Consider the following 4906-nt stretch of genomic DNA (forward strand, 5'->3'; position numbering starts at 1 on the left):
TTTTCGCGCTACCTGGCTTAAGCGCCGAGCATTTTCAGCCTTAAGCGCGGGCGTTCGGCGCTCTCCGTGGCCGCCCCGGCTGACGTGGTTGCGGACTTTGCCGCGCGCCGGCGCCGACAGACCTCCACCGGAATGCATACAATTTCAGCAACAATCCCGTGGCTTCAGTTTTTAGTCCCCGCGTGGCTTAAGCGCCGAGCATTTTTTCTCGCTACCTGGCGTAAGCGCCGAGCATTTTCAGGCTTAAGCGCGGGCGTTCGGCGCTCTCCGTGGCCGCCCCGGCTGACGTGGTTGCGGACTTTGCCGCGCGCAGCTTGAGCGGCGAGCATTTTCAGTCGCCATATGTGGCTTAAGCGCGGGCGGGGTGTGGCCGCCCCGGCTGACGTGGTAGCGGACTTGGCGTATTGTTGCCCGTTGTTTCACAGGAAACGGGCACCGCGAATTTCATGCTTTCTTTCCAGCTTGGAACGTTTGGCTTTGTGTGCGGGTGCTGCATTTAAGGAGCTGTGTATAACTTTATAGAGCGTCTCAAGAAAAACAATTTGTTTGAAGCTTCACACGTGAGAGGAGCGGCTTCTGAGTACGAGGCGGTTTTCCTTTTTTTTTTTCTGCCGATAATTGTACTCATCTGCCACGTCTCTCACCACGATATGATATTTTTTTGGGGGGTTTCTCCTTTGATCCTCAAGTGAACGGACTGTCCAGTACTGATGCCATTTACAAAAATCCAAAACAGCAGAGGCCCGCACCTGCTCAATCAACGCCAACTCAATTTAAGGAAGGGCTGTTCAAAAGCTGATCGAAACCATCCAGTTTGGGAAAACCTATTTTATGCAGTAGTTTTTATTATTATTATTTTTTTTTTTTTTATTGTGAGAGACGTGAAATCGACACCACGAAATGAACGTCCCTTTGTTACCCTTTTGTTACCGCGGCTTCGAAACCGTGCGTAATACCAATTTAATTGTGTCCTGGTTGGCCGTTTGTCAGCACTTTGTGTTCTTCTAGAAAATCAACTACTAGTTTATAAATTACGTGCGCGAAATTTTCCTCCGTGTGCACCACCAAAATACTTAAAGAAGAGAGAATGCGTCCGGGGCCTTGGGATTTCGAAAATGACGTGCTCTGAAATTTTCACATCCGCCATTGGAAAGATAATTATTATCCGTCGTAAAAAAAAAAAAAAAGAAAAAAAAAAAAGAAAGAAATCACATTTGAAATTATCATTGAAAGTGGCCACGTTTTTCGGGGCATGTCTTGATGAAATAATCTCAGTTCAGTTCAGCATGATTGGATTTCATCTTTTCCAGTATTCTCAGTACTCTCGTTGTAGTACCAATTGCCGGCAGATTTTTTTTTTTAGTTGTTTAGAGTTATACATTCCTGAACGATGTTTTTCTTTTCCTCAAAGCTAGCCATAGAACCAGCGCTTTCTATAAAATCATGACAATAAGAATCCAGCATATCGGTTCATCTTCGGCGCGATTAAAGTTCGGGAACTGGCGATTTTTTATTGCCGTGATCAAGAAGGTTAACACCAGATAAGGCGTGATATTTCAGCATACCAGTCGCGATATCTAATCGAATCTAAGATTGAAATGGCGTTCTGAATTCTTTCGGTTCCAGATAGAAAGAAACAGAAAAAAAAAAAAAAAAGAAAGGATGTGATTGATTGCCATTCAAATCTGAAGACCGCGTGGAGAAAGTGTTCCGGTTTACATTCGGCAAATCAAAATGAACGGCTAAAATTAATCTATCGTCTGGTTTCATGCGCGAGATCACGTAAAAGGCAGCCATTCTTCTTAACATGGTTTCTCTCTTTTGCTCTCTCATTCGCGCACGGAAATTTCTTCGTACGGGAATTTTATGAAGCGAAGGCGGCTGCAGACCATTTTCTTTGTTTAGTTCATGTTCGTAGGCGCAAATTACAAACCTAACACTTGGAGCAACATTTCCACTACTCTAGAGGGGCATGAACTGTAGACAGTGCACGCTTTCTCATTTATCCAATCGCTCGCAAACACATTGCATTGCTAGTCTACAGTGGCAATACAAAGTGACGTTTCACCATGCACGTCGAAGTTCATTACCAGTACCGCGCCAGCATCGACCGGCCGGCGAAGCGACGAGCTCAGCAGCGCATGCGCAAGGCCCGACACCACCCCAACCGAGCTTCCCTGCTTATCGGAGAGAACAAGTGCGCGTGAACACGGGCGCGTCTGAGTATCTGGATTTAAAAAAAAAAAAAGAAAACAAAGAAAGCGTTTCCGAGATATTGACAAAGACAAGTGGTCGCGGTCGCTCTGAATCTTATCGTATTATAGAAAACGTGGGAAGGCGGCGCTTCCTCGAGGGTCAGAAAGTACAATCGTCGAACTAGGTGGCAAGTGGAGTACATCCTTTTTCTTGGAACGGTTTGCAATTGACTGCTTGAATGTGCCGACCACGCGTCGCGGGTCGCGTATAGAGCCAACCGTTGGCAAGCACGCGTCTAGCGTAGCAGCAGAACCGATCGCGGTTGCGATAACCCATCGTTGGCAGCGAAAAAGAAAAACACCCACACGCAGTTTGTAGCAATAACCGTACAAATCAATGTGGTTTTAAATATAGCTTCACTGGTCACCCAAGAAGGGCACCGAAACTTTCTCATGACGCACACCGCTGTAGTCCACAAAGAACAAAGCGCACAAAATAGATATGATACAGCCGCACCGCATTATTTCGTGTTTTCAGCATTTCATTACTTTCGTGTGCATGCGCGCTAGGGCCACGCAGGCCAGGAGTAAAAGGCACGAAAAGAAAAAAAAAAAAAAAAATGATACGCAATCCTAAGCTTTGACTTGACTGCTGTGGCACTCGCATTTGTGTTCTTTACCTTAGGCGAACGCAATGCGCAAACTGAACTGGAATTTCCAATAATGGAAATTCCTGTTTGGCTCATATTTGCGTTTTTCGCCCGAGCAAGCGCTTCACTGCACTACGCTTTGCCCCTTCAACGTGGCTACACTGCCCGGCAGGCGTGTTCTGCGTAGGGCCGAACCTGCAGGCAAAAAGCATGGGCGCCGCCATCTTGTTGAGAGCGGCGCCAGGGACACAATCGCGCCTAGCTCATTGAGTTTTCCCCCAAAACTGAAAAAAATTTGACTTCATTAAACGAGAAAGATGCCACGAGTGCCCCAACAAAAAGCTTTGAGGATTACCGAAGGGTAACTGAGGGCGACGCAACGGGCTCTGGAAAGAAGGATGATGGGTGTGGCGTCACGGGGGGATCGGAATAGAGCAGATTGGGGTGTGCGAGAAGAAACGCTCGTTAATGACACCAAAGTTTAAACCAGGAAAAACAAATGGGCATGCGCAGGGCATGCAATCTGGGGGGAAGATAACCGGTGGCCATTAAGGGTTACAGACTGAATTCCAAGAGGAGGGAAGCGTAGCAGGGGGTGGCAGAAAGTTAGGAGGGCAGATTAGATTAGGGACTACATGGCGACAATCGGCACCTGACCGGGGTACTTGGAGGATCATGGCAGATGCCTTTGCCCTGCAGTGGGCGTAGCCAGGATGATGATGATGATGATGTTCATGATGAAAAGGTAGCAACAGGTCTTCGTAACATACAGGTTAGAAAGATGAGGCACCTTTTAACCCTTGAATATATTTCGCCACATTTGGGCATACGACAAGTTTGTTTTCGAGGCGCTCGGTCCCACTGCTGCGAAAATGTGTACACAAAGGCTGCACAGTAGTTGCCAGAAATCGGGCACTCTATTTTTCTTTCATAGGGAATCTTTCTTCCACTTGGGCAGCGGATTTCGGCGGCAGGGCGAGCTTGCGTGGCCGCGGTGGTTTACGGATCCAAGCGATAGTGAACTCCAAAATCCAGTGTTGGCTTTGAGTGGGATTCATATTGATTGCGAACCCCACGGCTAATCCTACCCCCCATCCCCCCAAGTGGCTCTTTACAGGAGACAATCATTCAGAGACATCGGACAAATAGGAATTCTGGTTCTTTCTTTTGCTTTCATTAATTTTTCTCGAAGCCCATAACTAGAAATTTGCTGGAGCGGCTGTCCCATTTGCGACGCAACAAGTGCGACGCTACACACAGATGGAGTGGCAGTTTAATTACTCTCGTGGTCCGCGAACCGGCATCGTTGCGTGTAGTATAGGAATGGTGCGTGTCAAGTCACTGCTCGCGTTGAGCTTGTGCTCTTCATTTTGATTGAATGAAGTCTCACCTAAGTGAGCGGGGCCGATCCCGGAGGTAGTGCAATACCGGGCCGACCTGCGGCGGAGGTGAAGCAGGCTTCAAGCACTCCGCCAACTTCCAAAAATAGGTTTAATATCGTGGGTCCATATAGAACCCGTATCAGATATTAAGCTGATAAGAACAGATACTACACTTTGATCTTAGCCAAAAGGCCGAGAAGCGATGTCCTTCACTTCACTTCATTGTACTACTGCCTTGTGGGCGCCCTGCCGACATGGGTAACCTCAGCAACAGCGTGGGCAATATTATAAAATTCAGCCTGTGTACAGACTCAACGCTCCCTATCTCACGGATGAACTCGCAACGCCTCAGTCTTTCGCTGTTAACGAAACGCTGTCGCGTAGAAACGAGACCCGAGTGCAAGCTTGCTTGTAACGCGAAACCAACCAAGGCAACCTCGTAGAAAACGGAACAGGCGAGCGGAAAAAAACGCGCCAGGGGAATGCTTACTTCCGTCTGAATGCGACCGCTCAAGGTGACCTTCCTTGAGGGCTTCGTTTCAAGCCCGTGTGCAATTGTAATATACTACGCGCATTTCCTTCATTTCTTTTTATTTACCGCAAGGCCCACTGAAAATTTTGATACGGCACAGGCCGGGACGGATCGCAACGTGTCGAATCGAATCTGTCTCGCGTGTGT

General features: G+C 47.7%; 1 non-coding gene across 1 annotated transcript; it reads right to left on the minus strand.

The window, feature by feature from the left end:
* Nucleotides 1-4239: 4239 nt before the first annotated feature.
* LOC140214562 (U2 spliceosomal RNA) lies at nucleotides 4240-4431 on the minus strand. The gene has a single exon (XR_011891499.1). It is a non-coding gene; the product is annotated as a U2 spliceosomal RNA (small nuclear RNA).
* Nucleotides 4432-4906: the final 475 nt, after the last annotated feature.

Source organism: Dermacentor andersoni, unplaced genomic scaffold (assembly GCF_023375885.2).
Source record: "Dermacentor andersoni unplaced genomic scaffold, qqDerAnde1_hic_scaffold ctg00000478.1, whole genome shotgun sequence".
NCBI classification, from domain to species: Eukaryota; Metazoa; Arthropoda; class Arachnida; order Ixodida; family Ixodidae; genus Dermacentor; species Dermacentor andersoni.